At 40.9% G+C, this 26,511-nt stretch overlaps 1 protein-coding gene across 9 annotated transcripts in view; it reads right to left on the bottom strand.

Annotated features, from left to right (window-relative positions):
• MTUS2 (microtubule associated scaffold protein 2) overlaps positions 1-23,864 on the bottom strand; it is a 694,372-nt gene extending 670,508 nt beyond the window's left edge. For 6 of the 9 annotated variants that reach the window (XM_055359735.2, XM_055359738.2, XM_055359740.2 and 3 more), the window contains exons 1-2: positions 23,086-23,391; positions 3,764-3,836 (exon numbers count right to left, since the gene is read on the bottom strand). The gene's annotated coding sequence lies outside the window, so the exon portion shown is untranslated. Of the gene's footprint in view, positions 1-3,763; positions 3,837-21,246; positions 23,392-23,419 lie in introns of those variants that run through there. The other 3 variants (XM_055359741.2, XM_055359737.2, XM_063697237.1) reach the window with 3 other exon arrangements.
• Positions 23,865-26,511: the final 2,647 nt, after the last annotated feature.

Genomic DNA, 26,511 nt, shown 5'->3' with positions numbered 1-26,511 from the left:
AGAGAATTGCCCATGTGACATTTACTGACTCCACCAGTCCCTTTACCCCAATAACCAACATACTAAAATTCTGGGCTCTGGATCTATGAATTTAAATATTAACATGTGTTTGGTCTTTTTTTTCCTCCTGTGTTTTCTGCCTAAGGAAAAAGATGAATTAGGGAAAGGATTAACCTTACCCTGCCTCAAAAAACAGACTTTGTGACCCCGGTGCTTCTAATCTATTCTTGAGGATAATTTTAAAGCAGAAAAATAAGATGTACACACTGCTGGGTTCCTTCACATTCTCGAAATCTGAGGATATTTCAATGATTTAGATACTTCTGAATCACATGTAGAAAAAAAAATAACCTTCAGGAATCTCTCAGGTCTCTGGGAAACCAATTGCAACCAACAATCCCCTCACATCTCATTATGTGGCACAAATTTAGTTCTAGGATTCCCCTGGCCTTGTTCAGCTGGTGTCCTCTAATGATAGAATTCTCTGCTCAATTTTAAAGCAGCTCTGGGGGATGAGACAGGCTGGTCTAAAATGCATAGTATTTGAGAAATGAAAAAGACATTGAAGAGTAGAGCCAGTCCGGATCCAAGGAGACCGGAAAGCCTAGTGGCAACAGGCATGTCTGGCTACATTAGCTCCATCCTTCACCTCTCAGAGCTGTAAAATAAGAGCCATGGCAGCACCTGCCCCAGAGGGGGTTCTAAGGAGCCACTGAGATAATGAGTGTTGGTCTCAGCACAGTACTGAACTAGGAGCACCCACTGTATGTGGCTGTTACTAGCACCTGCACAGGGTAAAGTCATTCCGTCCCATTAAGCACACATCAAGCACATGGTGCTCTATACCTAATCTAACATTCGTTGCAGGAAAACCCACTAATTCCCCTTTTTCAAAAGCTATGCTATCCTAAATCTCTCTTGCTGCAGAGTATATACATCTTTACAGAATCGTCATAAAGGATCTCTTCTTTAAAATAATGAGGACAACTATTTGGACCATACAGCGATAAATTATTTCACTGCAAAAATCATGAAGTTTCAGGACAGTGAGAATACCAGATCATCACCTAAACTATCATTCTGTTTCATTTTAATATTCATTAAGCCAGTGTTTTCACAAATATTCCCTCTGCGTTTTCTAATAAGGAATATGATTCTCTCTACAGAAAGATAAGGAAACATGAAACTCAAAATTATTAGCTCAGTATCACAGCTGCCAAACATCAGATCCAAAGTGTCTTCATATTCTCACTCCCCTTGGTGTTCCACAGTCAAGGATAACATCCACAAAGTAGAACAGACAGCTAAACAACTGCAGGGGTGGGAGGAATTAACTGATCTAAGTCTTCTTTATCTGGTTTCCCTTTTTCCTTCTGCTTCCTCCACTCATTAAAAAAAAATCTACATTTTTTTCTTCAAAACATAGATCATTTGTGTGTTGGGGGAGCAGAGGAGAGGTCGTTTTAGATGTAAACAACACTGGGGCCTTTTGCACTAAATCTCATGAATGGTGTTTGTAATCAATCATGTTTCTGTGCTTCTGTATTCAAAGTATCAAATCCTCCACCATAGGCATAGAGGTGAATGGGGGAGAAGGAGGTAAATGATACAATAAGAAAACAAACTTTGGCCGGGCGCGGTGGCTCACGCCTGTAATCCCAGCAATTTGGGAGGCCAAGGCGGGCAGATCATGAGGTCAAGAGATCGAGGCCATCCTGGCCAACATGGTGAAACCTTGTCTCTACTAAAAATACAAAATCTAGCCAGGCGTGGTGGCATGCATCTGTAATCCCAGCTACTCGGGAGGCTGAGACAGGAGAATCGCTTGAACCTGGGAGGCAGAGGTTGCAGTGAGCGGAGATCACGCCGCTGCACTCCAACCTGGGCGACAGAGTGAGACTCCGTATCAAAAAAAAAACAAAAAAACAAAAAACACAAACACACACACACACACAGAACTAACTTTGCATCACCACAAAGAGGAGGCCCCTTGAATATCCCTCTGGTCAATTTGTCTCCAGCACCCAAGAAACCAAAAGCTTTTACTTAGGCCACATACTTTGTGTCCACAGCATGGTATCTTTTCCACATGTCATCTCTTCCTTCTCATGTGTCTTCAGCGCCACAGTGGCAGCTGCCAGCTCTCCACTACCAACCTTCCGGGCACTCCAGCGGCCACCACCATCCTCACCACCCCACAACCTGCACCACTTTCACCATGCCTCCAACTACCATGACTGCCACATCCACCTACTTACACTATGACTTTTTCCCATATCTGTTCTAATTTCCTCAATAACTTTTCAATCACCAGTCACATACTCCACCCGTAGCCCCTAAATCTGGCCCCAAAGTATTGCCACATCCCATTTAGCCTGTATTTGTCAACCAATATCTATCAAATACACATTAACAGCAACATCATAGCTTTTTGTTTCATCAGAAGATTAATTACAAAAATTTGTAAGTAATGAAGAACCATCCATTATGAATACACTCGACATTCTGAAAGCAAATCTCTTTTACTGGGAAAAACAGTCCAAGTTTAAATCGTCTTTGAGAACAAGGACATCACACAGGTGGTGGTCTATAGAACGAAGCTTTCATGATTAAAGTAGGGCGAATCTGAAAGCACATACTATAAATCACCACATGGCAGAAACTCAGTCATAAATTTAGTTTAAAGCGCAGTTTAGGTGTTTCTTTCCTAGTTTTAGCCCTAGAAAGCTCAGGCTACCCTTTTGGGACCCCAAACCTATAGCTACTGTGCTTCTGGTAAGTTTCTTTTGAGCCACCCAAGTTTCTAATCAAAGCCAAACCTCAAACTCTTGTTTCTATCTTCTGTCCTCTATGACCAGACCTTAATAAAAAGTGTCCCTTCCTTAGAGTCTATCATGAGTTGAATCCCAACAAGGCAGAGCCAACTTGCCAGTTGCTCAGGTTGTGCACTGTGGAAGAGCACCATGTTTACGGAGGCATCGGTCTCATCATGAGCATCTCTCTACTCGTTTAAAAGTTGTTTGTATTTTTATTAAACCTTGCTGATTTAAAGATGGGTAATTTGATTATTTATATTACAATTTTCCAGCACATGGCAATAAAATGTCTTGTTCTAAAAATCAGTATAGCTGAATAACTTCCCATCAGATGGAAGTGAATGTCTTACAGAGGGGTGCCTTTGTCTAATCTGCACAAAGCGCCATATGGGCTAGCAGCAGCCCTCAGAAAAGCTTCCCTCAAATGTTTTAAGCTTTCTATGGTCTTGGCTGTTTACTAAAGCTTCTGCTCTTAGTTTAATGGACTGTTTGCACTGCATTCACGTTTTTCCTCCCAGCCTGGTCGTCTTCTCTCAGTAACTTCAGTTATCAAGCACATCCCCTAACTTAAAGCTCGTGTCCTATGTCTGTCCATTAATATTACTAAACACATGCTAACAATAACATGACCCTTTGTTACTGAAGATTAATTACTACTAAGTAAGAGGTGTCAATTCTAAACACCCCCTACAAATTTAAAATCACTAACACGTTACTTGAACTCAGTCAATATCTAACTAGATTCCTCACAGCTTTAAAAAAAAAAAACAAATTAAGCTTTCATATAATTTATTTTCATTGACTTCTTTCATTAATAATATCACTTTAAAAAAAAAAAACTACCACCAGCTATTTACCTTGAGTATAAGGAAGTAAACATTTGAGAGACAATCACAGGCCCAAACAGAATGGAATAATAAATCAGGTAGAAATCCACATGAACTCACCCTGCTCCCCAGAAAATGAGTTTTACTGCCATTGGTGACAATTGGCCCTAGTAAACAATCCAGCTGTGGAAACCTTAAAAAGAAAAAGACATAGGAAAATTTAGAAGGAGAAAGATTCAGGAAAGCATTAACAGTAATTTTATTATAATAGGTCTTCTCACCAAAACATAAAGTTAGTTCAGAAGTCCCTGAATCTATGCAATAATTATACCACAAACTCTTCATAATTGGAGTTGCTTCATCAACTCACCATTTTTTCCATTAGCTGAGTCTAGGATTTTAGAGATACTTAATCTTATTTTCAGATTAATCCTCAGTGGATTACATGACTTCAGTTTTCTTTCTATATTAATCCCTCAAGTAGTTAATGATCTGAAAACTGATTCTTAAATAAACCATATAAATGAAGTATCTTAAGGACTTAAGACAGAGCTTTTGTCAGGGGAAGAATACCTCTGATATATGAATAATCACGTCCATTTTGTAGATCTTAATTTTCATATTATGTACCAAATTTATACTGTCATGCTTATTTTCTTCTAATTCAGAAGCAATAAAAAACCAGAGTAACTATGAATCCTACAATATTAACAACATTAATATTAATTAAATCGTTAAGAAAATTTCAATTCAAAAAATCAGCAAATTACTCTCTTCTCTAAATTGTCCAACAGGAAGATTAGTTGTTAGTGGTAGAAAAGAGACAAATTTTCCTCCCAAATGTGGAGGCATAGATACCACAGAATGCCTGCTATTAGTAGGCTGACTTATACAAAATTGCTGATACTCAACCATTTTTTTACCTACACATATGGCAATTTCATAATTTTTCCAAACAAAAAAAAATAAGCAGGATTGAAAACCCCAGTGATTATGAAACAATTACATTTTCTAAACTACCTATTGCTCAACATACATCATTTTTCTGAGCAACAGTGGTTTGGGTATGAGTAACTGATTCCATTCTAACTTACCATCAATGGTATCTAAAAGATAAGAAAGGAAAGGAATTAGCTCCAGCATTTGGAAGGGCTTATGTGTATCTTTTCAATTCTTTCTTCCCACCCAATCCCCAATTACTTTCAACCCCCTCGGCTTCCCCCTCGCAACATAAGACTCTTTTCCAAGAGCACAGATATGACAGAAAGAAAAGCTGAGGGCTGGAAGACAAAAAGGTGAGAGGGAGCATGCTGATCTCTAACAGGGGCAGGTGAAAGGGAAAGCAGGCAAGAGCAAGCGAGGGACAAGATGCAGGGGGCAGATGGATGCAGGAATAAGATGCAGAGGGAAGCGTGCGGAAGAGCTGCCCACTAGCTCAGGACAGGCATGGCCAGGGAGCAGCATCCCACACAGGTCCAAACCCAAGTCCATGGGGCAATGAAGGGAACATTTACTTCTGTCTTGTAATAAATGTAGTAACCCATCTATTTTAGGACCTACCACAACTACCACCACCAGCACAACAGCATCACAACCACCCCAACACAATCTTAATTCGAAGCATGCACAACACTAATGGAAGTAAAAGCTAGTGGAATCAAGGCCATTTGGGTACCGCAGATAAAGAAAATTCACAAGTTCCCAAAGTGCGTTTTCTTCTGAGAAGGAATAAGAAAGGGTTTAAATAATTTTCCCTCCCACTAGGAGACCCATTAAATCAGCAGCCTACTATAAATTGTTTTGTTTTTGCATGAAAGAGCAGCCAGCTGCAAAATAAACTTTTTAATCTCCTTTTAGTGCCACCCATTTCTCTTTCCCTATTTTTTAGATTAATTATGTGAGGATAAGACGTAAGATTAAAATCAGCATTCTGTGACATGGTCACAGAATGGTGGTGATGAAGTCAAAGTTGACATGCTAGATGAAACCTCTCATTTTGTTCACATCCAATCAGAATCTTAAAAACACATAAGACCATGAAATGAAATGCAAGCAAAGTAAATCTGACATTCAGAGGCACTCTGTGTTGTTCCAATAGCGACTTTCCCCTTAAACAGAGATATGTGGATCTACTGTGGACCACTACAGGGTTGAAGGTAAATGTATCAATGATGGCAATGATAGTACTAATTGTAACAGAAAAAAAAAGAAAATTGTCATTATTATTATTATGGGTATGGTCATAGATAAAGAGCTGCAAATAGAACAGCTCTGAATTAATAGACAAGTTGGAATTATACTTCACATTGTGGAAAGGAGTTAGAACGTGACTTTATGTTAATACAGATATTAAATAAGAGTGTGAACAAAATTAAGGAGTACTGGCTAAGGTCTGTGAAGTAGATATATACATGTGTAGAAGATGTCAGGTACCATTTCAATGAGGCCAATCTATGAAGAGCCACCTAAGAACCAACTGGTCAACCTCAAACAGAGTAGCCCTAGGCCACTGGTAATTACCAACTGTGATCAGACTAGCGTCTACAGACCACCGGCCAGGAAACAGTACACGGAAGCTGATGTAAGAGGCAGGAAGAGCTGATGTTACCGAATGGCCCAGAATCCTAGATAAGAGTTGAGGACGTGAACTCTGCACATTGGTATGCAAACCCGAAACAGGTGGCTGCATAATAACCACAGAGAGAATTTGTTAAACATAGATTTGTTAAACACAGATTCCTGGACACCACCCTGAGGCTGATTGTTGTGCTCCAACAATTTATATTCTTGAAAGCTTTCCCTGGGTACTGCTGGAGCACAACTACAATGAAGAACAGGAGCTAGGGCAACAGATGGACACTACCAGAGAAGCGGTCTCTCGATTCAGCAGGAGTCTGAGCTGGACCATCAGGTATGCTTCACATACTAGTTCACTTAATCTTCATAGCAACAGCCTGAGTAGATTTCAATCACCCAATGTTGCAGAATAGGAGACTAAGGGGGGCAGATCTGAAAGGTCAATAACTTGCCCAAGGTAACAACACAAGAAAGATCAAATCCCACCCCATCACTTACTTCTTGAAGCTCTTCTGTGGGTGTCTACTGCCTAATATGAAATGCATTCTAAAGCCCCTTGCAGGTGCCCTCGAATAACATGGCCCTCAGCTCCAGCTCAGCCACACCACCCTTTCAACCACCCATTCCTGCTCCATGTGAACCAAGCTATAAGCAATCTTCTGGGCAGTGCTGTTGCAAGCCTCCCTGCCCTTGCTCCTGCCTCCTCCTAGAATGCCTCTGTCCTCATCTACCTCCTCTTCCAAGATGGAGCTCAGGCCTCTCCTCTTTGCAAAGCCCTTCCTGACCACTACCAACTCTTTCCCAGATAGAACTGACCACTCCCTTCCTTGGGTCTTGCAATAATTAGCACAATAAAACATGATACTTCTCTCCAGCATTCATACGACTGACCCTATGTAGAAATAGACTATGATTTTTTGAGAACAGATGTCAGTAAATATTTTAAGAATAAATAAATGCAGCACTACAGCCAAAGCTAGAATTTGAATCTGGATCCAACTCAAAACCAGTATACCATGCTGTGTCTCTGAAAGCTTTGCATCTACTTTCATGAAAATCACTCTTAAGATCGTCAAGACAGTAGCCACTCAGCAAGGGGTGGCCAATGAGCACTTGAAATGTGGCTACTCTAAACTGAGATGTGCTGTAAGTATGAAATACATTATTTTGAGGATTCAACATGAAAAAATGTAAAATATTTCCACATGAAAAATGATATTTTAAATATTTTAGGTTAGATAAAATATATTAAAGTTAATTCCATGTTTCTTTTTTATTTTTAAATGCAGGTACTAGAAAACAAAAAATTACATATACAGCTCACATTACATTTCTATTGAACAGAAATATACCCTATAAAGTGTACCTTAACTCCTCCTTATTAATAAACCCATTAACGTGATGCTAAGCATAATTTAGCCTTTCCGAATGACATAGAGCCAGAGCATCAAAGACTGTACTGCAGTGCTGAACAGCATGGCCCTGCTAAACACACAGAGTTTGTCCCTACACGAAAAGCTCACAGAATATTGTTTTCAGAGTTCTACTGAGCCACTAAGTTTCTCTCTACCATAGCTGCTGGCACTTCACATGTAATTTCTCAGGTTTCTAATCTTCCAATCTAGATATTTTACTGAAATCTGAGTAGGACCAGGGCAACGCAGAGCACCTGCCTTGGGGGGAACTAAAACTCTCAGAAATGAAGATAAACAATTTCTTAAATAACAGCTTTACTGATATGTAGCCCAGATACCATAAAATTCATCATCTTAAAAGGTGCAATTCAATGGTTTTTATCACATTCGCAAGGTCACGCAAGCATCGCCACTATCACATTCCAGAACATTTTCATCACCCCCCAAAGAAACCCAGACCATTAGCAGATACTCCACAGCCCTCCCCAGCCCAGTCCCTGACAACCAGTAATCTATTCTGTCACTTGAATTTGCCTATTCTGAATACTTCATATAAACAGAATCATATAACAGGTGGTATTTTGTGTCTGGCTTCTTTCAATTAACAAAATGCTTTCAAAGTTCAGCCATTTGTACCAGAAATCGGTACTTCACTGCTTTTTATGGCTGAATAATATTCTATTGTATGAATAAGCCATATCTTATTTATCTATTAATCAGTTAATAGACATTTGGATTGTTTCCAGTTTGAGGCTCCTATGTACACATTCATGTGCAAGTTTTTATATGGATGTAAGTTTTCAATTCTCTTGAGTATACACTTAGGAACAGAGTTTCTGGGTCATGTTGTTACTCTATGCCTATAATTTGAGTAACTATCAACTGTTCCCCAAAATGGCTGTACCATTTCACAGTCCCACCAGGAAGTACCAGGGTTCCAACATTTCCATATCTTCACCAACACTTAATTTTGTCTTTTTAATTTTAGCCATCTTAGTGATACATTATTATGGTTTTAATTTGCATTTCCCTAATGACTAATGTAGACTGCCTTTCCATATGCTTACTGGCCACTTGTATATCTTCTTTGGAGAAATGTCAATTCAAATCCTTTGTCGAATTTTTAACTGGGTTGTCTTTATCACCCCCAAAAAGTTATACTGCTGAATGAAATCATTTTTATATATTCTGGATACAAGATCCTTATTAGATACATAATTTGCAAAAAATTAATCTCATTATTTGGGTTGTCTTTTTCTTGATGATATCCTCTGAAGGAAACAATTTTGTAATTTTTATGAAGACTAACCTATATATTCGTCACTCCTGCTTTTTGTTACATATAAGAAAATATTGCCTAATCCAACATCATGAAGATTTACTCTTACTTTTTTTCCTGAGACTTATTGTTTTATATTTTACATTTAAGTCAATAATCCATTTTGAGTTAATTTTGTATATGGTATGAAGTAGGATCCAACTTCATCCTTTTACACATAGGCATCTGGTTATTCCAGCGCCATTTATTAAAAAGATCATTCTTTCTTGAATTGAATTATCTTGTCACTCTTTTGAAAACCAATTAATAAAAAATGCAAGGGTTTGCTTCTGGGCCTTACGGATCAATTTTATACCACTGATCTATAAGGATATAATTTGCCTGCACCACGCTGTCTTTATTACCATAGTTTTGTGTTAAGTTTTGAAATTAGAACATGTGCTTCCTTCAACTTTGTTCTGCTTTTTCAGGATTACATTGACTATTCTGAGTCCCTTGCATTTCCATATCAATTTGAGGATCAGCTTTTCAATTTATTGGGAGGAAAAGACCTCTGTGTTTTTGATAGCGATTACATTAAATCTGCAGATCAATATAGGAAGCACTGTCACCTTAATAATATTAAGTCTTCCAGTCCATGAACACAGGATGTCTTTCCATTTACGTACATTATCTTTAATTTCTTTTCACAACATTTTGCAGTTTTTAGTGTACAAGTCCTGAATGTCTTTTGTTAAATTTGTTCCTAAATATCTTATTCTTTTTGATACTATTACAAATGGAAATTTTCATTTTCATATTAATTGTAAGTGCAGAGAAATACAATTGACTTTTATTAATCTTGCATATGGCCACCTTACCGAACTTTTTAGTTCTCACAGTCTGTGTATACAGTCCTTAGGATTTTCTAAATACAAGATCATGTCATCTGCAAAGAGATAATTTTACTTCTTCCTTTCCAATCTGGATGATTTTTCTTTCTTTTCCTTGCCTTGGCTAGAACATCCAGTATTAGGCTGAATAAATGTGAAAACAGTAGACATCCTTGCCTGTTCCATGTTTTAAGAGGAAAACAGTCTTTCACAAGTATGATGTTAGCTGTGGGTTTTTCATAGATTCCCTTCATTAGGTTGAGGAAGTTTCCTTACATTCCTAGTTTTGTATTTTTATCATGAAGTGCTGTTTGAATTTGTCAAGTGGTTTTTTTGTTTGTTTGTTTCTATTAAGATGATTATGGGGTTTCTGTATTTTATTCTATTAATATGCTATATTAAATTGATTGATTTTCAGATGTTAAACCAGTTGCCTTCCTCAGATAAATCCCACTTAGTCACGGTATACAAACCTTTTATATGTTGCTGATTTCTCTTTGGTAGTATTTTCTTGCAGATTTTTGTATCTGTATTCATACAGAATAACAGCGATACTTTTCTTGTGATGTCTTTGGCTTTTGTATCAAAGTACTACTGGCCTTAAAGAATGAGCCAAGAATGTTCCCTCCTTGTCTACCTTCTTGAAAAACATTATGCAAAACTGCTGTTAATTCTTTAAACATTTGGTAGAATTTACCATTGAAGCCATCCCAGCCTGGGCTTTTCTTCATGGAAAAATATTTGATTACTAATTCAATCTCCTTTCTCATTATAGGTCACTTCAGATCTGCCCTTTCTTCTTGAGTCAGTTTGGTAGTATGTGTCTTCCTGGGAATTTACCCATTTCATTCAGGTTATATAATTTGTTGAAATAAATTTATTTATAATGTTCTTATTTTATTTCTCTAAAATGGTAGTGATTCTCCTTTTATTCTGATTTTAATAACTGATTCTTCTCTCTTTTTCTATTAGTTAGGTAAAGATGATCTTTTCAAAAGACAACTTTTTGTTTTTATTTTTTTTTATTGTTTTTCTATTCCCTATTTCATTTACTTCTGTTCTAGTCCTTACTATAGTTTACATTGTGTACTTATTTTTATTTATATTTATATAAATATATAATTTTAAATATATACAATTTTAATATATTGTTATATTATATATAAATATTTATATTTATATATTTAGTATACTTATTTAGTTTGCTCTTCTTTCTTTACATTATTAAGGTGAAAAGTTAGGTTGTTGGTCTGAGATCTTTCTTCTTTTGTTTATACAGTCATTAACAGCTAAAATAAAATCCCTCTAAGTATTGATTTAGTTGCATCTCAGAAGTTTGTGTTTTTGTTTTCATTCTTCTCAAACTATTTTCTAACTTGCCTTCTGATTTCTTCTTTAATCCACTACGAGTATGTTAATTTCCACATTTTCTGTATTTCTGAAATTTCCCTCTATTCTTGATTTCTAATATCATTCCATTGTGGTCAGGGAACATATTCTGTATTACTTCAGCCCTTTTAAATTCATTGAAACTTATTCTGTGACCTATTACATAGTCTATTTTAAAGAATTTCCCACAGGCATTTAAGAACAATATATATTCTGCTACCACTGGGTGAAGTGTTCTTTAGGTGTCTGTTAATTCCAGTTGGCTTATAAAGTTGCTCAAGCCTTTTATTTCCTTGCTGATCTTCAGCAAGAAAATAAGATCTTCTGTTTCAACCCATTTTTTAAAATGAGGTATTGACGCCAGGCACAGTGGCTCACACCTGTAATCCTAGCACTTGAGGAGGCTGAGGCAGGCAGATCACCTGAGTTCAGAAGTTTGAGACAAGCCTGGCCAACACAGTGAAAGCCTGTCTCTACTAAAAAAAAAAATACAAAAAAATAGCCAGGCATGGTGGCATGCACCTGTAGTCTCAGCTACTTGGGAGGCTGAGGCAAGAGAATCACTTGAACTCAGGAGGCGGAGGTTGCAGTGAGCCAAGATGGCACCACTGCACTCCAGCCTGAGCAGCAGAGCGAGACTCTGTCTCAAAAAAAAAAAAAAAAAAAAAAAAAAGGGAAGGAAGGAAGAAAGGAAGGGAGGGAGGGAGGGAATGTGTATTGAAATCTCCAAATACTATTGTTGAATTTTCTATTTCTTCTTTCAATTCTGTTTCTGCTTCACATATTTAGGGGATCTATTGTTAAATACATGCATGTTCATATTTGACTTCCTGAGAAATTGATCCCTTTAACAACAGGTAATGATCTTCTTTGTCTTCTGCAATAATTTTTGACTTACAATCTGTTTCACTTCATATCGGTATAGCCATTCCAGCTCTCCTTTTATTACTATGTTCAGGTTATATCTTATTCTATTCTTTTACTTTCACAGTATTTGTGTCTTCATATATAAAGTGAGTGTGGTGAATGGCATATAGTTGAGTCATGTTTATTAATTCTGCCAACCTATGCCTTTTGACTTAAGTGTTTAGTCCCTTTATATTTAATGTAAAAACTAAAAATGGCAGGATTTTACATCTGCCATTTTGCTATTTGTTGTGTTACGTCTGATGTCTTTTTGTTCCTCCACTACTGCCCTCTTTTGTGTTAAATAGGTATTTTTCAATATATCATTTTCATTCCGTTTCTTTTACTATACATTTTTTAGTTATTTTCTTAGTGGTTTGTACTCTTTTATATTTACCTATATAATTACCTTTACTGCTACTCTTTATTTCTTCCTGTGGATTTGTGTTACTGACTTGTGTCCTTTAGTTACAAACTGAAAGATTACCTTTAATATTTCTTGTAGGGACAGTCTGCTAGTGACAAATTCTCTGTTTTTGTTTTTCTGAGACATCTTAATTTTTTGTTCTTTTTTGAATAATAGTTTTGCTGGATATAGAATTGATTGACAGTTTTTTGTCTTTCAGCATTTTCAATACATCATTCCACTATCTTCTAGCCTCCAGTTGCTGATGAGAAGTTAGCTGTTAATCTTATTGAAGATCCTCTGTACATGATTACTCACTTCTCTCTTGCTGCTTGAGTTTTTGTCCATTATTTCCTCAAGTAATCTTTCTGTCCCCTTTCTCTCATTCTTCTCCTTTTGAGATTTCAATTATACATATGTTGGTATTCATAATGGTGTCCCATAAATCTGATGTTCTGTTCATTTCTCTTCATTCCTTTGACTTTCTGTTCCTCATAGTATATAATTTCAGTTGATTTATTTTCAAGTTTGCCGATTCTTCTGCTAGTTCAAATCTGTTGATGAGCCTCTCTAGTAAATTTTTTTCATTTCAATCACTGTACTTTTCAATTCCATAATTTCTATTTTGTTCCTTTTTTAACAATTTCCCCCTTTATTGATATTCTCTATTTGAAGAGACATCATTTTTCTACTTTAATTCTTCAGACAAGGTTTCCTTCAGCTCTTCGAACACATTTATAATAGCTAATTTAAAATGTTTGTCTACTAAGTCCAGTATCTCGACTTTCTCAGGGATACTTTTGTTTTTCCTGTTATGGCCCATATGCTACTGCTTGTGTGTGTGGAAATTTTATGTTGAAAACTGGATTTAAAAAAATATGGCAACCTAGAAATAAGATTCCACTCTGCATAAAGGTTTGTTGTTATATTTGTTGCTATTATTGTTTCTATTGCTATTTCCCAGACTAATTATGTAAAGTCTACTTTGTTTATCATGTGCAGCTGCTGATGTCTAGCTTCAGTGGTCAGCTAATGACGGTACAGAGATTTCTGTCTTGAACCAATATACATCACAGCCTTTGCTGAGGGATTATGCGTGTTGGGGGGTGGGGTACATGCTTTTAACACTCCAGCAGGTAGTTTACAACTCTTAGTCTTCTCTTCCAACTTTACTTATGCAAAGCCTCATTGTTAGTCTGAGATGACAGATTAAGGCCTTATTAAGTATTTCCTGGACATACAGACATGGGACTTCTAGATTCCAAAGACTACATCAAAGGTTTTTAAAGCCCCCATAGGTAGCTCCTTTTCCAATTTTTTCCTTTTAAGTTTTTTGGTTAACCTCTTGTTAACCCCAACTGGTGTCACTGCCTCAGGCAGCTGAGAGGTTAAACAATTACTGCTGATTGTTTTCCAAAAATGCCAAAGGGCTCTGCAAAACAAGCTTTGAGAATGCAGTTTTTTAAGAAGCTTCTAGAGCAATCATATAGTGACAAGTTTCTGAGACTGGGGATCTTAGAGGGCTCTAAACCTGTTTTGTCCCTTTCAGTGGCTTCTAGGCTATTAGTTGTTGTTGTTTTTTTTTTTAGACGGAGTCCTACTCTGTCATTCAGGCTGGAGTTCAGTGGCGCAATCTCAGCTCACTGCAACCTCCACCTCCCGGGTTGAAGCGATTCTCCTGCCTCAGCCTCCCAAGTAGCTGAGATTACACACACACACCACCACGCCTGGCTAATTTTTTTTTTGTACTTTTAGGAGAGACGGCATTTCACCTTGTTGGCCAGGCTGGTCTCAAACTCCTGACCTCAGGTGACCCGCCTGTCTCGGCCTCTCTAAGTGCTAGGATTACAGGTGTGAGCCACTGTGCCTGACTTAGGCTATTAGTTTTGAAGGCTACAATGGAGCTGCGGATGAAGGAATGGGAATAAGGTTTAAGTTTAAAAATGACAAAGTTCACTGTTCTTACTGAGATTCAGTCCTTTTTCTTGAATAAATATTCCTCAGATTGTTATAAACCCTTCGTTAATTTCCACCGTTCTAAAATGGTTTATTTTGATATTTTTGCCAGTGCTTTCATCGTTGTTGTGCAGGAGAGACTTTTCAGAATGTCTTTACTCCAATAATTCAGATGTGTTCCAAGATAAATAATATATTAATGCAATATTTTTAGGAAATCAAAATTAATGTAAAAAATCCATGATGAACAAAATATTAAAACTTTATAGACAGGATCAGTAACAGTGCTATTACAAACCAAACTGGAGCCTGACACAAAAGGAAAACTCAGTAATACTGATCCTGTCTTCCTTTAAAATTTTGATATTTTGTTCATTATGGATTTTTTGCATTAATCTTGATTTTCTAAAATGCATAAAATTTTTATTTGTATTACTAAGTGTCTTGGTGTCCCTTAAATTTTGTACCTGAGTCAAGTGCTCAACTAGCCTCTCTCTACTGCTGACCCTGGAGTGTTGCAGGAAGTCAGGGACCCCGAACGGAGGGACCGGCTGAAGCCATGGCAGAAGAACATAAATTGTAAAGATTTCATGGACATTTATTAGTTCCCCAAATTAATAATTTTATAATTTCTTACACCTGTCTTTACTGCAATCTCTGAACATAAATTGTGAAGATTTCATGGACATTTATCACTTCCCCAATCAATACTCTTGTGATTTCCTATGCCTGTCTTTACTTTAATTGCTTAATCCTGTCATCTTCATAAGCTGAGGATGAATGTCGCCTCAGGACCTTGTGATGATTGTGTTAACTGCACAAATTGTTTAAACAATATGAAATCTGGGTACCTTGAAAAAAGAACAGGATAACAGCAATGTTCAGGGAACAAGGGAGATAACCTTAAAGTCTGGCTGCCTGTGGGCTTGGCAGAACAGAGCCATATTTCTCTTCTTTCAAAAGCAAATAGGAGAAATATCGCTGAATTCTTTTTCTCAGCAAGGAACACCCCTGAGAAAGAGAATGCATTCCCAAGGGGAGGTCTCTGAAACGGCCACTTTGGGAACGTCTGTCTTTTACGGTTGTGGATAAGCGGTGAAATAAGCCCCAGTCTCCCGTAGTGCTCCCAGGCTTACTAGGACGAGGAAATTCCCGCCTAATAAATTTTGGTCAGACTAGTTGTCTGCTCTCAAACCCTGTCTCCTGATAAGATGTTATCAATGACAATGCGTGCCCAAAACTTCATTAGCGATTTTAATTTCACCCCAGTCCTGTGATCTCACCCTGCCTCCATTTGCCTTGTGATATTTTATTACCTTGTGAAGCATGTGATCTCTCTGACCCACACACTATTCGTACACTCCCTCCCCTTTTGAAAATCACTAATAAAAACTTGCTGGTTTTGTGGCTTGAGAGGCATCACGGAACCTGCCAACATGTGATGTCTCCCCCGGACACCCAGCTTTAAAATTTCTCTCTTTTGTACTATTTCCCTTTATTTCTCAGACCGGCCGATACTTAGGGAAAATAGAAAAGGACCCACGTCAAATATTGGGGGATGAATTTCCCCCGATACTGGAGAAATGTGGCTGCAGGTCACATTCCTGCTTTTATTGTTATTCTCTAAACTGAGATATTAATGCTAACTCACATTTATATTTTATTCCAATATCCTGGGCCATTATCAAAATTATAATCCTAAAATTTAGCACAAAAATTTCAGTATAAAGTTTGGGGGTAGAGGACAATGTATTTATATTAAAATAACTTCAAAATCTGCTAGTAGTGGCAAATTAGCTCACTCAATATAAAACTAATTACTACCTGCCAGTTAAACTAATACAATGTGGATTTAAAAAAAAAGAATACTTGCTAGAGTCTTCAGAAAACTAAACCTAATGTTTGGCATGTTCACTGTACAAACTTCCAATGATACCATGTAACACTAATGGAAAATGCATCAGGCTTAGAAACATCAATTTCAACCAAAATTATTCTGCTACATGATTTCAATTCTCAAATTAACTTCCCCTGAAATAAACTGATAGCAATATAAGAATTAGAAGCAAAAAAATGTGTTTGGCTTAATATGTGGCAACATTTCCAACCTGAGAACAGAATTATTTGTGTGTAGAAAAATACTGCCTGTCTTGAGAAGCTATTTTCAATGATTAATGTCAAACAGCTTAGCACAAAGATAATTAATTCTGGATGATTTGAGATTACTTCTCCCGTATTTACAGAGCTAGTGTTCATATTAAATTTTTAGACTAGTACTTTGCAGTAGCAATATGATGAAGTGTGGAAAATAAACTTCCCTATTAAGTGTTCACTATTTGCTTCTGCTGTTTTATTATCATTTATTGTAATCCAAGGCTATATATTCCTTGCTCTCTCTATTGTACTTTTGGGGAAAAGCACTTAAAATCACTGTATCAATATCAGCCTGTTTCTGGACAAATGTATTTGCCTTATTACAGTCTTCATAGACGCTAATGTATTATGTTGGCTTTTCATTTCTGCAAGGTGAGTCAAACTTTCTAAAGTCAGTATCAGGCCATCATCAATACTGGTTTGGCCCTAACCACACACACTGCTGGCTTATCTATAATGACTGTGTGTAAACACTCTTTTGTTTTTCTATGGGAACTGAACATACTGGTACAATAGGTCTACAGTAAACGGAGTAAAAAGACTAATAAGGAGAGGACTTCAGAGATCATATAGCCTATCCTCTCTGGGACAAGGGAAGTACATTTGGCTGAAATACAATAATCTTGTTTTTAAAATCTCTCAACAGATAAACAGTCTCTTCTTCTATCTAGTCTGATAATAAAAAATAGAAATAAAGAGACCAAAGTAATCATTTTTTATCTATTCATTCATCTAACCATTTATTTTAAATTTATTGATTTATTTACTTATTTAGCAGATGATATGACCATCTATCTGGAAAATCCAAGGAAAATAACCACAAAACAAGGTTATAATTAATAAGCGTTTGAAAAGTGCTTGGTTACATTACATTTTAGAATAGCTTTCTATATATCAATTATTGGTTATATGTAATACAACCAACATATAGAATATATACAACCAATTAGAAGAAGGCCCACTTACAAAAGCTAAAGAAGAGTATCAAATACCCAGGAATGACCTTAAGTCCCCCATTTACCAAATACAATAGGGCACGTGAGAGAAGCTTGCAAAGTAAGAGACCACACGAAGTCATGACAGGCACAGAGAAGAGTCAGGAACACCAGACTCCTATAAATGCCACCCCCCCAATGCCAGCTGCATATGCTCACTCAAGCTGCTGTGATGCTCCCTACCCACCAGCAAACAATCCAAGGAACCTCTATATGAGAGATTTGTGTTTTGGTTGTTGAGAGTTTAAAATGGTTACAAGCTAACAGCTTAAAAAATGAAACAGCTATCCCATCCTGGTTCCATACCCCTGTCCCCATGAGTATAGAAAGGCTGTAACTAAATACCAGCAGACAGGCCCTGGCTGCTGCTCCCCAATGGCTTCTTCACCTTCTCCACTGAGAAATTCATGACAGCCTGTTGCCAGGTCCGTGTGTGTGTGTGTGTGTGTGTGTGTGTGTGTGTGTGTGTGTGTGTGTGTGTGTGTGTGTGTGTGTGTCTGTGTGTGTGTGTGTCTGTGTGTGTGTGTGTGTTCTGGTTAGATGTTGAGCAGCCATCTGGGCATGCAGGAGCCTCAGTCAATGACTGAGTAATTTCCCCTCCTCAAACCCTAACCAACCCCAGTTTCCTTTAAACTGGGGATTCTCTCTAGCTCAGTTCAAATCAGAAAGTTGTTCTAGGTTCCTGATATTAAGACATTCCTCGAGCAAGAGCAGTGTGGTTTCCACTGTCCACATCTTTTATACATCATAGTTCCATTTGTTCCCAGGGTGACTGCAGGGAATCCAGGCTGGAGTGAGCTTGCCCCCAGCCTCTTTCCTATGACAAACCAGTGGGAGCCATCATTGAAAACATACACTCTCATTCCTTACTCCTATTCAGGTATGGTCTAGGCTGGATTCCGATGCCCTGAGAGGTCCTCAGTTCCAAGCCACCATACCACTAAGGCCCCAAGAACAACACCAGTGTTCGTGGGCAGCCTCAGGTGGCTGGAGTGGGGGATGGGGCTGCTGTCATGAGGAAAAGCTGGCCATGAGCATGAGATTCCCCCACTGCGGCCTGCAGCTGCCTCCCTGTGCTCCCCACAAATGCCAGCTGCACTCTGGTCAGGTGGCTCACTCTTCCATCTCCTTTAGGGCTCTGCTCAACATCTCCTTTCAGTGAGGCATTCCCTGACCACACTACTTGAAATAGCAATTCCCCATAACCCACTCCTGCTCCCCCATCTCTGATTTATTTTCTCCATAGCAGTATCCATACCTGATATATTAAGTACTTAACCTCATCTGATTCATTCCATTACACTGTAAGTTCCTCAAGGATGCAGTTTTTGTCTGTTTTATTTGCTGCTGTATACCTAATATGTAAAAGTGCCTGGCCTATGGAGACTCTCAAACTTTTTTGTTGGATGGTGTTTAAAAAAAAAAAAAAAAAGCTGGACACTGGTTAAAGGCAGTAAAGACAGATTTTACCCAGTACAACTGCAGTGAGAGAAAGAGACTTCAGTATAGAACTGAGCTCAACTCCAATTCAGGTAGAGGTGACTGGGTGTTTTAAAGGGAGAATAAGGAAGTAGGGAGGAGAAATGAGAATGTGTGGGGGCTCAAGCAGGGTCAAGGAGATAGAACATTACAGCAGTCAGGCAAGGGGGCTTGCCCATGAGACTAGGCCATCTGTGACTGCTAAATGGCACTTGTCAAAGTTAGGCTCCTACCCATCTACAGAGACTAGAGGACAGAGCCCTATCCTCCCTGATGATTACACTTCAAAGGAATGGCTCACAGACACTGAGGAAGACACTCCAGGTAGTAGGAGATACACATATATCTCAAAGGCACAGAGAAAGAATTACAATTCTAAGTTTTTAATAAACGATCTAACAAAATGAAAGTCAGGGGCCTATTATCATTTGTGTGGGCTAGAACAAAAGATAAATTCTTTGGGGCAGCCTTGAGCTTTTCTAGGTAGGAATGCAAGTGAGGCTGGGTGATCCCAGACACATGGTCTTAGGCTGCTAGACGCCATGTTATATGGTTTGGCTGTGTCCCCACCCAAATGTCATCATGAATTGTAATTCCCATAATCCCCATGTGTCATGAGAGGGACTAGGTGGGAGGTAATTTAATCATGGGGGAATTACCCTCATGTTGTTCTCGTGACAGTAAGTTCTCATGAGATCTGCTGGTTTTATACGGTGTTTTTCCCCTTTGCTCATTTTTCTCTCCTGCTGCCATGTGAAGAAGGACGTGTTTGCTTCCCCTTCCACCGTGATTCTATGTTTTCTGAGGCCTCCCCAGCCATGCTGAACTATACGAGTCAATTAAACCTCTTTCCTTTATATATTACCCAGTCTTGGGTATGTCTTTAACAGCAGGGTGAGAACAGGCTAATACCCCATACTACAGTGTTTTCAAATCCGTTGGAGGGTGGGAGCACAGACAAAATTGTTTGTGTTGAAAGCTGCAGTTCTTACAGGCCAAGGTTGAGGCCCAGTTGAGAAGAGGGCTCAGGGGAGCCTGACTAAAGTTTGGTCAAAAAGAGAGTCTCTGTGGATGGCTGGGTGGATGGTAGATAGATGACTGATGGATGGGTAATTGATAGACGAGGTATACCGGTTGGTGGGAAGGGTCAAGATGATAAGATCTAAAGGCATCCAAATTCACATAGGAAGTAGAAATCATTTCAGAGAAAAGGGGAAACTCCTTGACTCTTTTCAACAACTCGTTTCAAACGTGTGTGGTAGATATTATAAGCCTCCCACTTGCTCATAAAAACTGCTAATGGGAACAAGCTGATACTCATCTAGTCCTTCCAAACCTGCATTTGTTTCCTGTAGGATATTTTCGAGGAATGAGTTTGTTTGCTTACTGTCGAAAATTCGTATTAGAGACCAATCCTGAGCTTACAGAAGGATCTCCTATGGAGCTGATGCTATCTGTTCCTATTAACATTTTATTAATGAAGCATCTTTCAATAGGTTTTTTTTCCTTCCTTTCCCCTTGGCATCCTGCCTCTGAGAGGAGGAAGAGCTTTAACCCACTTTCCTCCCATCCCCAAACCGGTTCCACTCTTCTCCACCTCCAGCTCACACACTGATCCAAAACAATCCCATGTGTGTGCGATCACGAGGCAAAGAGCTAGTTCTCCAGGTATGTGCCTGATTTCAGTGGCTCTATACAGCCCTAGGTTATAGCAGTTTGCATTTTCTCAGCAAGTCAACTATGATATTGTACAGATTTTTTTTATCTTTTCAGATGACAAAAATTAAACTAAGAATAGGCAATTTTATAAGTTAATACTTGAACACAAGTTTGAAGACAGGGATAGATTCAGGGTCTGTGGAACCTTGGGTTTATATAATTGGGGGGTGGGAATATAGAAAGAGTACTCTCCTTATTTAAAAAAAAAATCCAAAAGTACAAATACAAACTCAGGGATGACCACATGAACACCCTGCCAGTGCCCCTCCCAGAGGGCTCCAAAGAAGCCTCTGTGACGGAGGGACCTGAGGCTTAGGTTCATTAGCTCCCCGGTCGATCTGCCTCTGCTGGAGATAGAAAGGACTAGAGAGGTTTCTGCCACAGCGTTCAAATCTCTAGAAAATCGCTAAGCATAACAGTCTTCTATTACATCAATCCCCCAGACGCTATTCTTACCTCTCTTTCACAAACCACCATCCCTGCTGTTCCCTCCAATTTGGCAACAGCAATTCATTATAGAAGTGCGTATGCCGGAGTGGGTTTCGGCATCCTCCTGGATTTTGGCTTTAACAGTCTAGTTCCGTGTCAATTATGTAATAGCCCAAACAGGGAGTTTAATGGAGTACCAAAAGCACAGTCATAGCTCTTACATAAGCCTTCATAAACCATCCATAAGATCTGCTCCTAGATTTGGATATTTCGGATTACATAAGGTAGACAGAAAACATTGACTCAGAGGCCAGGTTTCTTCCTGACCTTAAAAACAATAAAAAATTTTTGCACTTAATTTACTAGTTTGTAGTAAAAGTTTTTAATTTGATATGGAAAATAATCTTTCCTATGACTTACTTTACCGTGTAAACATAAAGGAATATCCTGCCACTACTACTAAACTTTCATTGGTACTTCTGCAAATGAAATATATCACTTAAGATTCCCATAAGTATTCTACATGGAATTATGGGTCCCTGATAAACATCAACTACTCTTCGCAGGAAAATCAAGAAAGAGCATTTAGACAAAACACAAAAGTCTACATGCTGTAATTCTCTGATGTGTCCCCTTTCCAATACCATTTTTTCCTTCCCATGTTTCCAACAACGTATTTTTGACTTACCTTAAACCACTGCAGCAACACCATAGGCTACAAAAAGTGACAATACAATGCTCCACAATGGGTCTCACCCCTGGCTACACGTTAGAATCACCAGGAAAGCTTTTTAACATTACAGGTATCACGGTATCAGCCCAGACCAATTAGAACAGAATACTGGGTGGAGGAGGGACAAGGGCTGTTCCCAGCCATCAGCGTATCTGATGTTTTCTACTTTTGTATTTTTACCTGAAAAAAATAGCCATAACATTGTGAGTACTGGTTTTGGGGCCTGGGGAAAGGGAAGGGAAAGAGAGACACATCTTTAATAACTGGCAACTCACAATTATTAAGTTTCCATCAGAGATAAAAATAAAATCATTCAATAGTTTGAAAACTAGAAAGTATATATGTAGGATCTTTTTATCAATAAGTAGTCAAAGAATTCTCACCAATTCATAATAGACTTTACAAAACCAATTTTTTAATGCTTTACAATTATACCTAGTGACTTTTTTTAATATAGGGTCCTATATTATCTTAAAAGGGTACCTCAAGCTAAGACCACTGCTTATCTCCAAGTAAACTAAAAGCATGACACTCTCTTCTTAGGTGCTCTGGTAATCACACATAACTTTACCAATGAGCAAATTTTTTTTAAGCATTTATATAACAGAGAGTACAGGCGCCTTTGGTATCCTGCCAAGAGTACTTCTTTCCGTGTTTGTATTTAAAATAGAATGGTAGTAACATCACTTGTGTGCCTGTAATTCCTTCTGTGCACAGGCACAGAATGAAAAAAAAAATGGATGTAGCAAGCCGCTTCACTGCTTTACCATTATAAAGCTTGAAGGAAATAACACACTCATACTAAATTAAGACGAAGATTCAGACCAAATTATCCAAAGCTGGGGGTGGGTAGGGGAGAACTCGCCTTAACTAACCTACCAACGCCTCTAAAGCAGTGGGTGTTGAACCTGGCAGCAAGCGAAGGTGCCAAAAGAGCTGCAGTCCCTCAGCCAGAGCAGGTGATGTGGGCAGGAAGCATCAGCGCTCTGGAGACGAGAAGCCGAACCAGCCCCGCGCTGCCCCGAGCCCGGCTGCACGCTCCCCAACTCCGCTCACCTGTCTCCGGCGGGTCCAGAGGGCGGGCAGCAGAGCCAGCCGACCCCACCGGACCGCACAGCAGAGGATTCGCTCACCTGGGTCAAAAAGAGCCAAGAAAGATGTAATGTCCAAGAGGCCACCACTGCCCTCACGGAGACGCTCATCTCGGGCCAGGTTCCGCCACGCTGCTTCCTCCTCCTCTCCAGCTCGAGTTTTCTATTTACCGACAGGTCTGTACTCCGCTAAGCGGTCAAGGGTTTCCGCAGAAGGGGGGAGATAAACTTGCCCTGAGATACGGCGGCGGCGGCGGCGCAGGTGGAGCGCGAGGGGCGCCCCCGCACCTGGAGCCGCCGGCGCTCGCTATCACCTCTGCCCGCCCACGCCCGCGCCGCGGCTGCGCTGCGCTCCGCTCCGCGCCCCCGCACTCACCTCGGCGCAGGCACCGCCCAGGCCGCCGCCCCCGCTCGAGCGCCGGGGCGCAGCCGGGGACCGGAGCCGCCCGCACGACGCCCAGGCGCTCCCGGCTCCGCCGCGTTCGCGGCTGCTCCTCCAGCCGCCTCGCCTGGACAAAGAGAAGCCGCGGGGCCGGCGGCCGCCCAGCCCAACCTTCGCAGCACGCCACGCAGCCGGCGCGCCTCGCCCGCGAGGTGCCGTCCGCGGTGACAGTGGCCGGGCCGCGAGCGGGCCCGAGCGGTAGGCGGCGCGGGGCAGCTGATGTGCGCACCCCCTCCCGGCCGCCCGGAGACGCACTCGCCGAGACCCAGGCGCCTCCTCCCGGCCCGCGCTCCGCGCCCCGCGTCGCAGCTCCGCAGCCGGGAGCCGTAGCGCCCTCTGCCGACGGCCCCTGCGCCCGCTCCTGCGCGCGCGCCTGCCCGCCCCAGCCCCAGCCCCAGCCCCAGCCCCAGCCCCAGCCCTAGCCCCAGCCCCAGACCCAGACCCAGACCCAGCCTCCGCAGGCGGCGGGCGCGGCGCGGGCCGCTGCCCGCTGCCCGGCTGGTCACCGTGGTGCCCTAGCATCGGGAGACCCCAGGAGAAAGGAGTAAGAATGAGTTGGCCGTTCCAGGGCAGGCCTCCAGGAATGGGTTCCGCTGTTTTCCGCTCAGAACAGAAGATGGAGCCGCTTCGAATTAGGCGCAGCAGGAGGCATTGGGGTTCAGCATCGGGAAGAACTTTGGAGGACTCTAGGGTGCCTGATTCACAGGAGCCCAAAGCCAGTCTCTGAAAAGATTTGCGCAAAAGGCAGGCGTTTCTTTCTAGAAGCAAGCTTATTTCTATGTTTAATGAGCACCAAATGTGCCTCCCCACTGTCCGAGGGGTTCCAGCGAGCCTTGACTGCTCTTATGGTAAATAGATTAATTAATGATTTCTCAAAGACCTTTTTCCAGTCCTACCTGAAATGCTCAGACTCCCCTACGCGGTGCACCTGGAGGTTTGAAAAGGCAAGCGAAACCAGAGGACTTCTGCAGACTGATTCAAACAGCAATGGAATAAAGATTTACCATTATAAAGATGAAACGATGTTGCTGGTCTTTGCACTATTTAGGTTGGCGTTTTTTGTTTTTAGGGGATGTCTTTCCAAACCACTGTGTAAGCAATACTTTATGCCAGTTAATTTTTTTTTTTTTAACCAACTGGACTACTTGGTGAAGGGAAATCATGAAATGGCACTTTTTTTTTTTCATACCACTGTCTTTAAAAATTATACCAGAAGCTCTCCCTTCTCCCCTGGAAGAATCTAGGGCAAATTTCATAGCTTTTCCTGTCACTTTCAGGTGTTCATAAACAGTCAGATTTGCTGATATTAAAAAGTCCAGCCCAATCCAAATCAAAACTTTAATCGCAATCCATTCAAGCCTTCCCCACTCGCTTCCCACCACCCACCAGACCCCAACCTGACCCAAGCTCAGAAGCCTGCAAGGAGGAGGAAAACGACCTTCGCTTCCTGCTTCTGTGTTCTCCTCAGCTAGCTCTGTAAAGACGGGTTCCACCGCCGGGCACGGAGGCTCACGCCTGTAATCCCAGCACTTTGGGAGGCTGAGGCGGGTGGATTACTTGAGGTCAGGAGTTCGAGACCAGCCTGGCCAACATGGTGAAACCCTGTCTCTACTAAAAATACAAAAATTAGCTGGGTGTGGTGGCGTGCACCTGCAATTCCAGCTCCTCAGGAGAATCGCTTGAACCTGGGAGGCGGAAGTTGCAATGAGCCGAGATCATACCACTGCACTCCAACTGGGCGACAGAGCAAGCCTCTGTCAAAAAAAGAAGCCGGATGCAGTGGCTCACGCCTATAATCCCAGCACTTTGGGAGGCCAAGGTGGATGAATCACGAGGTCAAGAGATCGAGACCATCCTGGCCAACGTGGTGAAACCCCGTCTCTACGAAAAATACAAAAACTTTAGCTGGACATGGTGCCACATGCCTCTAGGCTCCTCTACTCGGAGGCTGAGGCAGGAGAATCGCTTGAACCCGGGAGGTGGAGGTTGCAGTTCACGGAGATCGCTCCACCGCACTCCAGCCTGGCGACAGAGCGAGATCCGTTTCAAAAAAAAAAAAAACACTGGTTTCTCAAGTTGGGCAGGGTGGGGTTCTGACCCTGCAACTTCAGCCTCAGCTTCACTGGTGGTCAACCTCACTCAGGCCCTCTGCAAGGCACCATGCCCTGGCAGTCAGTCCCAGCTACCTTCCACCACGTGCGTGCTGACCCACGGACACCAACTGGCATTTGGCCCATCACGCTATAGAAGTGCAGGCCACTGTCACTGCAGTTCTCTTTTCCTCTTCTCTGGTCACAGGTAACTCTGACCGGCCTCTTTCCTTGAAGCTTCTCAGCCATCTCTGGGTTCATGCATGTCCCCACACTCCAGATGACACATGCCAGGCTCTCCAAGTAGTTCTTTGGAAGCATGCCTTTCTTTGTGTGAAGTGGGTGGGTCCTCCTTCTCCCTGTCAGCACCATGTCGTTCTCATCTTCTCCCTTGATTGCTCTCTCCTTTCCTTCAATTTGGTCTGAAGGTGGCAGAACCCCAACTTAGCAAATCCTACAAAGATGTTCCAATACCTCTATTTATGTGGATTTATGTGTAGGGATACCTGTCTGTGTGGTGGCATGGAGGGAGGTGATCCCCTGAGATCTTGGAAGCTTGAGCAACTGACAGCCTTCAGCTGTCACACATTTGGATCCACCACAGAGCTCATACCAAGGTCACACATTCCCCAGCTGTTTCCAGCTCACAACTGAACATGGTGAGAGCACTAGAGCTATGCCCTTTCTGCCTCTAGTGGTCAGTCTTTGCTCTGGAATTCCTACCACCCTACCAGGGCTTTCTCAGAATGTGCTGCAGTCTGGAGCTCTTCCTACCCAATCTTCTTCCCTTCCGTCTCTCCATTCACAAGTGTCAGACCTGTATTGCAGTCAGAAGGCACTCCTCACCTGCATGCCAGGCTCCTTCTCCCTCCTGCACTATCCTGCACAGGTGTTTTCTTTAAAATATTTTGGCACATCTAATCCTATCTTGACATC

This window comes from Gorilla gorilla, chromosome 14 (assembly GCF_029281585.2).
Source record: "Gorilla gorilla gorilla isolate KB3781 chromosome 14, NHGRI_mGorGor1-v2.1_pri, whole genome shotgun sequence".
Classification (NCBI taxonomy): domain Eukaryota; kingdom Metazoa; phylum Chordata; class Mammalia; order Primates; family Hominidae; genus Gorilla; species Gorilla gorilla.
This window is presented reverse-complemented; position numbering and strand designations above follow the sequence as displayed.